This window comes from Pelophylax lessonae (genome assembly GCF_965119305.1).
Source record: "Pelophylax lessonae genome assembly, chromosome: 11".
Lineage (NCBI taxonomy): Eukaryota > Metazoa > Chordata > Amphibia > Anura > Ranidae > Pelophylax > Pelophylax lessonae.
In genome coordinates, this window is record NC_138778.1 from 91,748,131 (window position 1) to 91,763,943 (window position 15,813).

At 45.0% G+C, this 15,813-nt stretch overlaps 1 protein-coding gene across 1 annotated transcript in view; it reads left to right on the forward strand.

Moving 5' to 3' along the window:
* The window catches only part of PPP1R1B (protein phosphatase 1 regulatory inhibitor subunit 1B), a 350,422-nt gene that overhangs the window by 302,942 nt on the left and 31,667 nt on the right, over window positions 1-15,813 (forward strand). The gene's annotated exons all lie outside the window — the stretch shown is intronic.

The following is a 15,813-nucleotide window of genomic DNA, read 5'->3' on the forward strand; positions in this document are numbered from 1 at the left end:
TTCTACATTAAACCTCATCTGCCATGTGGTTGCCCACCCCGTTATTTTGTTCAGGTCTGCTTGCAAGATTTCCACATCCTGCATAGAAGATATTGGCATGCCTAATTTAGTATCATCTGCAAATACTGAGATTGTACTAGATATCCCCTCCTCTAGATCATTTATGAATAAATTAAACAGGATTGGTCCCAGGACAGAACCCTGGGGGACCCCACTTTCCACACCCGCCCAATCCGAGTACTCCCCATTAATCACCACCCTCTGTACTCTCCCCTGGAGCCAGGTCTCTATCCAGGTACTCACCTTATGATCCATACCTACCTTCCTTAGTTTGTACAGTAAGCGTTTGTGAGGAACAGTGTCAAAGGCCTTTGCGAAGTCCAGATACACCACATCCACAGGCTTACCTTTATCTAGGTGGCAGCTCACTTCATCGTAGAAGGTTAACAGATTGGTTTGGCACGAACGATTTTTCATGAATCCATGCTGATTTCTACTTATAATACCATTTTCATTACTAAAGTCTTGTATGTGGTCCCTTATCATCCCCTCCAAAATTTTGCAGACTACTGATGTTAGGCTGACCGGCCTATAGTTACCCGGGATATATCTCGGCCCCTTTTTAAATATTGGTACCACGTTGGCTTTTTTCCAATCAGCTGGCACCATACCCGTCTGTAAACTATCCTTAAAGATCAAGAATAATGGTCTGGCAATCACCTGGCTGAGCTCATTAAGAACCCTCGGGTGCAAGCCATCCGGTCCCGGGGATTTATTTATGTTAAGTTTCTCTAGTTTAGCTCTAAGTCTATCCTCTGTTAGCCATGGCGGCACTTCCTGAGGTGTATTATTTAGTTCGGCCTTACAAGCGGGTTTCGTGTAGCCCCCCGATTCCTTTGTGAAGACTGAAGAAAAGAAATTATTTAACACTTCCGCCTTTTCTCTGTCCTCAGTGGCCATTTTTCCTTTATCATCTTTTATGGGGCCAATGTGCTCTGGCCTGGCTTTCTTACTGTTTATATACTTAAAGAACTTCTTGGGGTTCTTTTTGCTCTCCTCCGCTATATGTCTCTCGTGTTCTATTTTAGCCGCCCTGATTTCGTCTTTACATTTCTTATTACACTCTTTGTAGTGCTTAAATGCTGCCAATGACCCCTCAGTCTTGTATTTTTTGAAGGCCTTTTCTTTAGCTCTAATATACATTTTAATGTTGGAGTTTAGCCACCCAGGGTTTAGTTTTGCTCTTTTAAATTTATTTCCCTGTGGAATGCACTGGCCCACTCCCTTGTTAAGTATGCTCTTGAAGCACTCCCATTTTTCCTCCGTGTTCTTTGTTCCCAGGGTTCTATCCCATTTGATATTTTCTAGCAGCGAGCGCAGTTTAGGGAAATTGGCTCTTGTGAAATTCAGCGTCCTTATATTACCCTTGTGTTTCCTATTACTGTAATTAATACTGAAACCAATTGACCTATGGTCACTGTTCCCTAAGTTGTCCCGTATTTCTATATCCGTGATCAGGTCTGTATTGTTGGTAATCAGTAGGTCAAGTACCGCATCGCTTCTTGTCGGTGCATTCACCATCTGACCCATGAAATTGTCCTGCAAAACATTTAGGAACTGCCGAGCCTTGGCTGAGTGTGCGGTTCCTTCTGCCCAGTCTATATCCGGATAATTAAAGTCCCCCATTATAATGACATTTCCCATCCTTGCTGCCAATCCTATCTGTAACATGAGGTCCGCCTCACCCTCCTCCCTCTGGTTGGGGGGCCTATAGCATACGCCCAATATTACCTTCCCCGCCGTGCCTTCCCTTTGAAGCTCTACCCATAGGGATTCTGCCTCGTCCATAGCTCCATTATTAATATCATCCCTCATATTTACCTGTATACTGTTCTTAATATACAAACATACCCCTCCCCCTTTTTTACTTTCTCTATCTCTGCGATAAAGGGAATACCCCTGAATGGTCGCCATCCAATCATGAGAGCTGTCAAACCAAGTCTCAGTTATCCCCACAAAATCTAAGTCTTCCTCAAATATCAGCAGCTCCAGCTCTCCCATCTTGTTGGCCAGGCTTCTGGCATTGGTATACAAACCTCGTAATTTTGATCGGTTATATTTATCCTCTTTTGATGTTTTTAGGCTGCTCTCTTGATTTTTCCCCATACCCACCCTGGGTATAGGAGCTCCGCACACCCTATCGCTAATGCCCCCATTTCTGCCCTCTGAAACTTGCTTTCCACTGGGTAATTCTACATCTGTACCCTCCCCCCCATTCCCTAGTTTAAAAGCCCCTCTAACTCTTTGGCCATCCTCGCACCCAGTACGGCTGCACCCACCCCATTTAGGTGCAATCCGTCCCTACCAAAGAGCCGGTGACCGACTGAGAAGTCGGCCCAGTTCTCCAGGAACCCGAAACCCTCCTTACTACACCAGCTCCTCAGCCACTCGTTAACTTCCCTAATCTCCCGCTGCCTCTCTGGTGTGGCTCGAGGTACAGGTAGTATTTCGGAAAATATTACCTTGGAGGTCCTAGTCCTCAACTTAGCGCCTAAGTCCCTGAAATCGTTTAGGACTCTCCGTCTTCCTCTGCCTATGTCATTGGTACCCACGTGTACCATGACAGCTGGGTCTTCCCCAGCCCCACCCAATAATCTGTCCACCCGATCCGCTATGTGCCGAACCCGAGCGCCCGGCAAACAACAGACTGTTCGGCGCACACGGTCTTGGTCACAGATTACACTGTCTGCCCTTCTAATAATTGAGTCCCCTACCACCAGCACCTGTCTTTCCTTTCCCTTTCTCCCAGCCTCACTGGAGAAGTTCTTCCCCTGGCAGCTAGGGGCGTCACTCTGCTCCAGCAATGCTGGTCCCTGACTGGTTTCCCCAACATCACACAACGGGGCGTATCTATTGGGGTGCTCCAGCCCAGGATCAGCCTCCTTGCCTTGTTCCCTTCTACCCCTCCTAACTGTCACCCCTCTACTCTGCTCTGATGCCTGCACCTCCGATACTCCGCCCACGTCTGTGCAGACCCCTGCCTGCACCTGATTGGTACAATCCTGGCTCTCCTCCGGCATGGACATTCGTCTCAGTGTTGCCAGCTGCTTCCCTAGATTCAGGACCTGAGCTTCCAGGGAAGCAACGTGCTCACATTTTGCACATTTGTATTCGCCTTCGATCGCATGACCGAGGAACGCATACATATCACAAGATGTACACCGAGTCGCATCTCCACACCCGCCGGGCATTGTACCTACTAATCTAATCTAATGGGGATTCAGTAATTTAAGCCTATCCTATGTGGCTATTTCCTGGCTTCCTAACGCTACCTTCTCACCCTCTGGTATTCCGCTCCACTCACTTGACACTCAGTTGCACAACACTCACAATCTCACAGCCAGGTCAGACGCACAACACTGAGTCGCACCGCCCGGTCAGACGCACAACCCTCAGTCGCACAGCCCGGTCAGACGCACAACACTAAGTCGCACAGCCCAGTCAGACGCACAACACTAAGTCGCACAGCCCGGTCAGACGCACAACACTAAGTCGCACAGCCCGGTCAGACGCACAACACCAAGTCGCACAGCCCGGTCAGACGCACAACACCGAGTCGCACAGCCCGGTCAGACGCACAACACCGAGTCGCACAGCCCGGTCAGACGCACAACACCGAGTCGCACAGCCCGGTCAGACGCACAACACCGAGTCGCACAGCCCGGTCAGATGCACAACACTGAGTCGCACAGCCCGGTCAGACGCACAACGCTGAGTCGCACAGCCCGGTCAGACGCACCACGCTGAGTCGCACAGCCCGGTCAGACGCACCACGCTGTGTCGCACAGCCCGGTCAGACGCACCACGCTGAGTCGCACAGCCCGGTCAGACGCACAATGCTGAGTCGCACAGCCCGGTCAGACGCACAACACTAAGTCGCACAGCCCGGTCAGACGCACAACACCGAGTCGCACAGCCCGGTCAGACGCACAACACCGAGTCGCACAGCCCGGTCAGACGCACAACACTGAGTCTCACAGCCCGGTCAGACGCACAACACTGAGTCGCACAGCCCGGTCAGACGCACAACCCCGATCGCACAGCCCGGTCAGACGCACAACCCCGATCGCACAGCCCGGTCAGACGCACAACCCCGAGTCGCACAGCCCGGTCAGACGCACAACCCCGAGTCGCACAGCCCGGTCAGACGCACAACGCTCAGGTAGTAACAGGTACTCCCAGATACTCAGGTACTCACAGGTACTCACAGATACTCAGGTACTCACAGATACTCAGGTACTCACAGATACTCCCAGATACTCAGGTACTCACAGGTACTCCCAGATACTCAGGTACTCACAGGTACTCAGGTACTCACAGGTACTCACAGATACTCACAGATACTCAGGTACTCTCAGGTACTCACAGATACTCCCAGATACTCAGGTACTCACAGATACTCAGGTACTCACAGATACTCAGGTACTCACAGGTACTCACAGATACTCAGGTACTCAGGTACTCACAGATACTCACAGATACTCACAGATACTCAGGTACTCGCAGATACTCAGGTAGTAACAGGTACTCACAGGTACTCAGGTACTACACTACACCCTCAGTCAGTGTACAATCTCAGTCACCAGTCTTACTTACCTAGTGTATGTCCCTTTAAGTCTGACTCTAGCAGTTCCTGGCTTTTTTTTTTTTTTTCCCTCAGACGGTCAGTCTCCGCTCTGCACCCGCCTCCCTCTGTCACTTCCCGGTCAGCCTTTGCTCCGCTAGTCTCCTCTGCTCCCTCTCTGTCAGGGGGGGGGGGGGGGTCCGCACCACTCGCCGCCCGCCGCAAAAAAAAAGGGGGGGGGGTTTACTGTACCGCTCGCCACCCGCGATAAGAGAGGGGGGGTCCCGACCCGCTTGCCGCTCGCTTCTGGGGGGGGGGGGGTTCGAGCGCCGCTCCCCGCCGCTGCTCTCCTGGGGGGGGGGTTACTCACACGCGGTCGGTCGGTCACGCACAACACACTCCTCTCTCCTGCACGCCCTGACAGCCTCTGATCCCGCGCTCTGCTCCTCTGCTCCACAGCACTCCTGTTTCTGGAAGATTCTGTGTGCTTTCTTTGAAATCAAAACGCAATGTTCCCTATGCACACATTCAAGAAAACTGGCTGTTTAGTAATGCTGGGTTATGTAATGACCATAGGCTGGAAGTCAATAAAATGTAATCAGCACACCAAGGATCCAAAGCTTTATTCCATGGTCACATGATAAATACATGTGCATCTCATAAAATTAGAATATCATTAAAATGTTGATTAATTTCAGTTAATAAATTCAAAAAGTGAAACTCATATATTTTCTTTATAGTTATGTTACAGGCAGAGTGATATATTTGAAGCATTTCTTTCTTTTAATTTTGATGATTATGGCTTACAGCTAGTGAAAACCCCAAATTCATTATCTCAGGAAATTAGAATATTACATAAGACCAATAAAAAAATAAAAAAATAAAAAAGGTTTTTAATACAGAATTGTTGGCTTACTAAAACGTATGCCCATGTACAGTATAGTATGCACTCAATAATTGCTCGGGCTCCTTTTGCATGAATTACTGCATCAATGCGACGTGGCATGGAGGCGATCAGCCTCTGGCACTGCTGAGGTGTTATGGAAGCCCAGGTTGGTTTGATAGTAGCCTTCAGCTCATCTGTATTATTGGGTCTGGTGTCTCTCATCTTCCTCTTGACAATACCCCACAGATTCTCTAAGGGGTTTAGGTCAGACGAGGTTGCTGGCCAATCAAGCACAGTGATGCCATGGTTCTAACGCACCTGGACCAGATGGCATCCACCCACGGATCCTAAAAGAATTGAGCTCTGTCATTTCAAAGCCATTGTTTCTAATTTTTAGGGACTCGTTAATGACTAGAATAATACCACTGGATTGGCATAAGGCCAATGTGGTGCCTATATTTAAAAAGGGATCAAAGTCTTTGCCAAGTAACTCTAGACCTGTTAGTCGGGAAGATATTGGAGAGTTTAATAAAAGACCACATAGATGAGTTCTTGCTGGAAACAAATATTTTAAGCAACAGACAGCATGGATTCATGAAAGACAGAAGATGTCAAACAAACCTGATTTCTTTTTATGAGGAGGTAATTAAAACCTTGGACCAGTGGCGGCTGATGTATATGTGGCGCAGGGGCGCCACCCCCCCTATCCATGCGTCCGGCCCCCTAATCTACATGCGGGGCGCTGGACGCATGGAGTTCAATGGGGCTTTTTTTTTTTAACCATGTGATTAGAGCCAGATGCTCTCACAGGCTAAAAAAAAAGGGTGGTCTCGTTTCCCGATTGGCCGAAAGGAGAAGCCATGCCATTGGGCATGGAGGAGGAGGGAGGAGACGCAGAAGACAGGGGGAAGAAGCCAAAGCCATCGCCGCCTGCTGCTGCATCCAGGCAGGGTCAGTGAGGGGGGGTTCTGTCCTGTCTCCTGTCTCCCCTGTCTCCTGTCTCCCCTCTCTCCTGTCTCGCTGTGGTCCGGGGGGGGGGGGTATGGTGTGAGGCCTGGTGTGGTCCGGGGGGGGGGGGTGCATGGTGCGGTCCGTCTGCCCCCCCCCCCCAGCCCCATGGAGCACCAGCCGCCACTGCCTTGGACAGAGGGGTGGCAGTGGACGTAGTATACTTGGATTTTGTAAAAACGTTCCCCACACACAACTAATGTATAGGATAAAGTCTACAGGCTTGGAAAGATCAGTTTGTAAATGGATAGAAAATTGGCTAAAAGACAGAATTCATAGTGGTTAATGATTCTTACTCTGAATGGTCTAAGGTTATCAGTGGTGTACCTCAAGGTTCAGTGTTGGGACCCTTACTTTTTAATATCTTTATAAATGATATAAGGTCTGGGATTAATAGTACCATTTCAGCCTTTGCAGATGACACCAAGCTATGCAGAGGAGTTCCGCCCCCCAGGAAAAAAATGAAAAGTAACCAGCTACAAATACTGTAGCTGCTGACTTTTAAATATTAGAACTTACCTGTCCAGGGTTCTCTGGATGTTGGCACCCAAAAGCCGATTTTCGTATCGGCTCTCAGGTGCTGCCCATGCCATTCAGGGTACGGGAACCCGGCATGCGTGAAGTGCACTGCGCTTTCTAATTGGCCCGGCAGCGGAGGAAGGATGAGGGAGGCCGAACTTCCGAGGGACAGCACCGTGGCGCTATCTCCCAGAAGAGGGGAAGGGTACCTGTCAAAAACAAGTAACCATTCCCCCCTTCCCCCCTGAAAGGTGCCAAATGTGGCAACAGAGTGGGGGAGGAAGCATATAAGCGGAAGTTCCACTTTTGGGTGGAACTCCGCTTTAACATCCTTACAGGATGTCTCCATCTTACAAGCTGACCTCAATGCACTTTCATTGGGCAACTATGTGGCAAATGAGGTTTAATGTAGCAAATTGTAAAGTTGTGCACTTGGGGGCTAAAAATATGCATATATCATACATACTAGGGGGAGTACAACTGGGGGAATCAATGGTGGAGAAGGATCTGGGGGTTTTGCTAGATCCTAAGCTTAATAATAGCATGCAATGCAAAGCTGCAGTTTCCAAAGCAAGCAAAGTCCTTTCTTGTATTAAGAGAGGCATGGACTCCAGAGAGAGAGAGAGAGAGAGATAATTTTGCCCCTGTACAAATCATTAGTAAGACCTCATCTGGAATATGCAGTTCAGTTTTGGACATCAGTTCTCAAAAAGGATATCGGGGAACTATAGAAAGTACAGAGAAGGGCAACCAAACTGATAATGGAGGAGCTCAGCTATGAGGATAGATTAGAGGAACTGAATTCATTCTCTCTTGAGAAGACGAGATTAAGGGGGGATATGATCAACATGTACAAATACATAAGAGGAGAATATAGTGAACTTGGTGTTGAGTTATTCACTTTAAGATCATCACAGAGGACAAGGGGGCACTCTTTATGTCTAGAGGAAAAGAGATTTCATCTCCAAATATGGAAAGGTTTCTTCACAGTAAAAGCTGTGAACATGTGGAAAAGACTCCCTCCAGAGGTGGTTTTGGCCAGCTCAGTAGATTGCTTTCAAAATGGCCTGGATTCTTTCCTAAATAAACATAATATAACTGGGTACTCACATTTATAGGTACAGTTGATCCAGGGAATATCCGATTGCTTCTAGGGGAACAGCAAGGAATTTTTTCCCCTGCTGGAGCAAATGCTTTGCTGGGGCTTTTTGCCTTCCACTGGCTCAACTGTGGGTACAGGATTGTGTATATGGGATTGTATGCTTTTGTTTTTTTTTTGTTTTTTTTAATTGGTTGAACTAGATGGACTTGTGACTTTTTTCAACCTGACTAACTATGTAACTATGCTATCGTGAACCAGGTATTGGTACCTTTGGCAGTGTGGACAGGTGCCAAGTCCTGCTGGAAAATGAAATCAGCATCTCCATGAAGCTGGTCATCAGAGGGAAGCATGAATTGCTCTAGAATTTCCTGGTAGAGGGTCGCGTTGACTTTGGACTTGATAAAAAAACAGTGGACCAACACCAGCAGATGACATGGCTCCCCAAATTATCACTGACTGTGGAAACTTCACACTGGACCTCATCCAACTTTGATTCTGTGCCCCTCCACTCTTCCTCCTGACTCTGGGACCTTGATTTCCAAATGAAATGCAACATTTTCCACAGTCCGTGATGATTTGAGGAGCCATGTCATCTGCTGGTGTTGGTCCACTGTGTTTTATCAAGTCCAAAGTCAGCACAGCCCTCTACCAGGAAATTCTAGAGCACTTCATGCTTCCCTCTGCTGACCAGCTTCATGTAGATTCTGATTTCATTTTCCAGCAGGATTTGGCACCTGCCCACACTGCCAAAAGTACCAACACCTTGTTTAATGATCATGGTATTGCTGTGCTTAATTGGCCAGCAAACTCGCCTGACCTAAACCCCATAGAAAATCTGTGGGGTATTGTCAAGAAGAAGATGAGAGGCATGAGACCCAACAATGCAGATGAGCTAAAGGTACACCTCAGCAGTGCCACAGGCTGATCGCCCCCATGCCACGCCACATTGATGCACTAATTCATGCAGAAGGAGCCCTGACAAAGTATTGAGTGCAAACTATGCTGTACATTGGCATATTTTTTAGTAAGCCAACATTTCTGTATTAAAAATCCTTTTAATTGGTCCTATGTAAGATTCTCATTTACTGAGATACTGAATTTTGAGTTTTTACTAGCTGTAAGCAATAATCAAAATAAAAAAAGAGAAATGCTTAAAATATATCACTCTGTATGTAACACATCTATATAAAATATATGAGTTTTACTTTTTGAATTGAATTACTGAAATAAATTAATTTTTTTTGATGATATTCTAATTTTATGAGGTGTACCTGTATACAGCTGTATATTTATCATGTGACCACAGAATAAAAGCTTTGAACCCTTTTGAGGAATCCTTGGTGTGCTGATAGCATTTTCTTTTCTTTGAGATCCAAACTCTTCCAGAGTTTTGGTAGGCAGTGCTGGCAGGTCCTCCAATATATATGTATATATTGTTTGTTCATCAGGTCCCATACTCTGGTAGAGACATTTTGTTATCTGTGTTCATGTCCCTACCACACATTGTTCCCTTCCTACATACCAATTCACCCTTTATATCTGTGGGTTCCACCTTTTTCCCCAGTGCCTACACACTGACTATTGTTCATAGCAAACCATCACTTTATGTTCACGTTTGATACAAACAGCCCCTAGTAATTTGCAGTATTCACTTTGGAAAAAAAACACTATTAAAACCTATTTGAATTATAACAATTTTTTAATTGAATTATAACAGAAAAAAGTAATTGAGAAGCAACCTATACACATCTCCAAAACCTTATTTAACTATACTATAAATTAATTTTGATTAGCACATAATGATAAGCTAACAGAACAAACAGAGCTAAATGAACAAATAGCAGATTTGAGGATGTGAAAAATTTACATAATTTCAAGCAACTTGATATCTCCGTTTTTTTCTTTCATCTTTTATACCTTTGGGGATAGAAGAGGTCATCATTCGAGGAACATATTGGCACAAATATGTATTTTGTCTCCTGGTTGTTGTGCACATTAGCACCTAATCTAAAACTCCACATCTGTCAGGTCACCACTGACCACACCTTTGAGTTTGAGCTGCCTGCATCTGAATAAGAGAAGTGTTAGTGGTCAAATATGTGAATGTAGATATAAATAACAGGTAGACAAATTAAGGCTGTTTGAATTACTTAAAACAATATCACTTTTTTTTTTTAAGTTGATCATTTCATTTTTTTTTGCTAATTTTTTTTCTTAAGAGTGTTTTTTATCAATACCAAGGGTACAAAAAACAACTACAAGTCAAGAGGGCTACTGAGCAACAGAGTATGGTGGATAAACAAAACCTCGCCAGAGCAGTCACAATAAGCAATATCCATGATAATACAATGCAACATACCGAAGAAGCGAGAATAGACCCAATGACCTGACAAATGCTTCTGGTATTGTCAGTGTCTCTGTTGTACCTTGCCCAAATATAAATTGAAGAGCGGGAGGGAAAGAGGAAGAGAATAGGGGTGAAAACAACTAGAAGGTAGTAAAGGGGACTAACACAGTCTTAGAGAGTAAGATATTCGAATATAAAGATCAGAAAAGAAGGAGAGAAGGAAAACTTGAGTAAAAGGAAAGAAGTAGCTTCTCTCAGACATCCAAAACCAAATTCCAGAATCTGAAGATTTTAAAGGGGGTCTCCAATAGTTTTTGATATTCAGGGGTATATAGAAACTTATGCTAGTAAAACCATTTCATTTGGAAATTTTCATTAGAGCCTTTTTCAGTGGCTTTCAAATCTTCCAGCTTATAAATATCATTAACCATTTTGCAAGAAAAGGAGACTGCCATTTCCAAAAGTCTGGATTGCAGCTCCGTACTGCATTAACTATTAGTGGCAGTGTGGATAATATGGAATGATGGTAAGATGAACTAGGGAAGATATGATCTGATAGGAGCGTATGGCACTGTCAATTTCTGAGTAATGCGGTGTACCTCTGACCAGAATAAACAGAGTTTATCACCGGTCCAGAACACGTTTAACAAATTCCCCACGGCCTCTCAACATAAGTCTGAGCTTGGTGGGAACCTTTTATGTAGTCTGAGGGGAGTATATATATATATATATATATAGTGTGTATATATATATATATATATATTAGTATTTTAAAAACCTATTTCTGATATTTAGAACTAATCAAGATTTTATAGGTAAATAGGAGTGGTCTATTAGTTTGTTCAGATGAGAGACAACTCTGAAGGCAACTTAAAATCAGGGGGAGGAGAACTGAGCTAACCGTAGGTCATGGAGATTCCATTTCTGAGGTGGGGTAGGACACACCCAGTCATTCAAATGCTGTAAACGTGCACAAGAACACTGATGCTGGAGAAAGTAAGGATAGAAAGTGCATCAGTTTTGCTTTATTCCTAAAGTTGGGGCTAGAAAGTAGGGGATGCACCATGAATTGGTCAACTGTAGGCCATCGTCTACCTGTCGCAAAGTAGTGTGCTCTAAAGCAGTTTTGGCCCAAAAGGTCCTGAAAGCCAGAGCCTTTCAAGCCTGGTCAGAAAGAAGGGTTACTCAGAATTGGAAAAAAAAAAGAGAAGGGGAAGGAGAGAGAGATTTTTTTCTGAAAGACTTTTCTACAAATAGTCCAGGTCATTCGAATAGTTGGATGAGATCTGAGAGAGTGCAGTATTATCGTCAAACACCATAGAAGGGTAGACAAAGGAAATGGGGTGAGGCTTGTTGGATCCCCATCCACTGTTTATGGGAGCCATGTCTCAGCCAATCAATGACTCTTGTCAAGTGACAAGCAGCTTAGTAGTTATAAACATCAGGAAATGCCATTTCTCCCTGTAGTTTTGGTGGACAGAGAATTGATTGGGGGAGTCTTGGAGACTTGCTGGCCCAAAGGAATTAAACAAATGCTCTATTCAGTGCTTTTAGGTAGAAGGATAGAAAATGAACTGGTAGTGCTTGTAGTAAATACAACATTTGGGGCATAATAAAAATTTTCGGCATATTATATCTTTCAAACCATAAAAATGTACCTGATTGCTAGGTAGTCAGGTCTTGTTTGATCTTATAAAAGAGAGATGGAAAGTTAGCCATCACAACATCCTTGAGGAGGTTAGTACTCAAATAACTGATTTGCAAATTTGAAAGGAAAGTTGGATTTAAAGAGAAACTCCATACCTTCCAGAAGAGAGAAATTCATAGCCTCTGATTTTGGTAGTTATTGCTGAGTCATCATTTCATTTTTTAAATAAGTAATATACCGTATATACTCGAGTTTATGCCGACCCGAATATAAGCCGAGACACCTAATTTTACCACAAAAAACTGGGAAAACTTATTGACTCGAGTATAAGCCTAGGGTGGGAAATGCAGCATCTACTGGACTTAACTGGACCACCACGAGACCCAAAACAGGGGCTGCAGGCATGGTAAAGGAGATGCAGGGCTGTGGGCATAGTACAGGAGATGGTACAGGCATGGCACAGGAAATGGCACCGGCATGGCACAGATGGTACAGGCATGGTACAGGAGATGCAGGGGCTGCAGAGGAGTCTCACTTACCTTTCCGCCTTACATTTAAAAATGGCTCCGACTGGCACGAACACGTCACTGTGCATGCGCCGTCTGCCCGGGAATTGCTGAAGTGTACGGGCTTTCCCAGAGTATCCAAACCAGATCATTGGTTTGTCGTACTAACCCCCGTTACATGACTGACAGACCATTGTTTTTGCAGACATTTAATTGCAAATCTAAACAGATCAGACAGGCAGCAATACAAAACCTTAGCACATTCAGAGCAAACAGATCCTTGACACCCAATCTAAAAATCCCACTCCGACTACTTCACAGGTGTAATAGAACTTTGCGTGTTTTTTTTTTTTTTTTTTTTTTTTTTTGTGCAAGAAGATTCCAGACAAAAAATATGCAAAGGTCCCTTATGAAATTTTTCAAAGGACAGGATGTTATAGATGCCACGATCGCAATGTATATAATTCACTAATATGTGTGAGCATTTTACACTCTCATATAAAGGCAATAAATGCCGCATATGGTTTCCTGAACTGCAAAACTTTGTTTACATCTTTGGTCAGGGGTGTAACTAGAACATTCAGGGCCCCGGTGCAAGAATCCATGAAGGGCCTCCCTGACCCCTCTCTTCCCTCCAAGCCCAGCGCCCTTCCCTTTGATCCTGGAGCCCTTTACTCCCATCATGGGGTCTTTCCTGCCCCTTTAAATCTGTGTCTTCAGAGCACCCCTAAAATCAGGGTCTACAAAGCACCCATTAAATCAGAGTCTGCAGAGTGCCCCCTAAATCAGAGTCTACAGAGCGCCCCTTAAATCAGAGTCTGCAGAGCCCCCCTTACCTCAGGGCCAGATCTAGCCTGTCTGATGTGGGTGTGCAGTAAAAAATGTCAGAGGGCAGAGGATGGGAGGTAAGCAGGGGACAAGCTGAGAACAGGGGTAAGCAGGGTGGAGGACAGGGATCAATTCTGGCAGGGCAGAGGACAGGGATCATGGCTGGAGAGTCAGAGGACAAAGATCATGGCTGGAGAGTAAGAGGACACGGATCACCACTGGAGAGTCAGAGAACAGGGATCACTGAGCTCCTTTCCCATCCCAGCACTGTAGACAGCTTCTCCTCATCCCCACACTACACAGAGCTGAAATCACGTTCTTTTACTTACAGCCACAAACACCAATAATAAAGATGTAGGTGGTCCATTCAGTGAACCTGGTGAAGAGTTATTATTAGTTTTAAATAGAGATGAAAGGCAAAACATTTGTGTATAGATATAAAAAAAAACATAAACAAAAAGTTTTTTTTTCATTTTTTATAAATGATAAAAGATGGAGAAGCAGCAATACACTAATCTGCCCAGTGAATGGCTGTGGCGGAAGGGGGGGTTATGGTGCGTGTCAGCAGAAGTCTGATCATTGAAGGACAGTTAGGCTGTTCTCCCAGCACAGCCAGAAAACTGACCTCAATGTGGATGAATAGAATATACTTGAATATGATGTTATTTTTAGAGAGAATCTAGTCTTTTTTTACTTTGGAATAACCTACTGTACTAACATGGAACAAGATTTGTATGGAAGACTATGTTAAATTTTCAATCTTAATTGCTTTAATTAAAAACAGACTTTTTAAAATTTAGAATTTGAGCAGGTTCTCGCTCTTACAGTATCTCACAAAAGTGAGTACTCCCCTCACAATTTTGTAAATGTTTTATTATGCTATTATTATTACATTATACACTTTGCTATAATGTAGTGAGTGTACAGCTTGTATAACAGTGTAAATTTACTGTCCCCTCAAAATAACTCAACACACAGCCATTAATGTCTAAACCACTGGCAACAAAAGTGAGTATATCCCGAAATGAAAACGTCCAAATTGGGCCCAAAGTGTCAATATTTTGTGTGGCCACCATTGTTTTCCAGCACTGCCTTAACCCTATTGGGCATTGAGTTCACCAGAGCTTCACAGTTTACCACTGGAGTCCTCTTCCACTCCCCCATGATGACATTACAGAGCTGGTGGATGTTAGAGACCTTGCGCTTCTCCCTCATCCATTTGAGGATGTCCCACAGATGCTCAATAGGATTTAGGTCTGGAGACATGCTTGACCAGTCCATCACCTTTACCCTCAGCTTCTTTAGCAACGCAGTGGTCGTCTTGGAGGTGTGTTTGGGGTCGTTATCATGTTGGAATTCTGACCTGCGGCCCAGTCTCTGAAGAGAGGGGATCATGCTCTGCTTCAGTATGTCACAGCACATGTTGGCATTCATGGTTCCCTCAATGAACTGTAGCTCCCCTGTGCCAGCAGCTCTAATGCAGCCCCAGACCATGAAACCCCCACCACCATGCTTGAATGTAGGCAAGACACACTTGTCTTTGTACTCCTCACCTGGTTGACGCCACACACGCTTGACACCATCTGAACCAAAAAGGTTTATCTTGGTCTCATCAGACCCAGGACATGGTTCCAGTAATCCATGTGCTTAGTCTGCTTGTCTTCAGCAAACTGTTTGTGGGCTTTCTTGTGCATCATCTTTAGAAGAGGCTTCCTTCTGGGATGACTGCCATGCAGACAAATTTGATGCAGTGTGCGGCGTATGGTCTGAGGACTGACAGGCTGACCCCCCCCCCCGCCTTTCAACCTCTGCAGCAACGCTGGCAGCATTCACACGTCTATTTCCCAAAGACAACCTCTGGATATGACACCGAGCATGTGCACTCAACTTCTTTGGTCAACCATGGCGAGGCCTGTTCTGAGTGGAACCTGTCCTGTTAAACCGCTGTATGGTCTTGGCCATCATGTTGCAGCTCTGTTTGGCAATCTTCTTATAGCCTAGGCCATCTTTATGTAGAGCAATGATTCTTTTTTCAGATCCTCAAAGAGTTCTTTGCCATGAGCTGCCATGTTGAACTGCAAGTGACCAGTATGAGCGAGTGAGAGAGATAACACCAAACTAAACACACCTGCTCCCTATTCACACCTGAGACCTTGTAACACTAACGAGTCACATAGCACCGGGGAGGGAAATGGCTAAGTGGGCCCAATTTGGACATTTTCACTTAGGGATGTACTTACTTTTGTTGCCAGTGGTTTAGACATTAATGGCTGTGTGTTGAGTTATTTTGAGGGGACAGCACATTTACACTGTTATACAAGTTGTACACTCACTGCTTTACATTG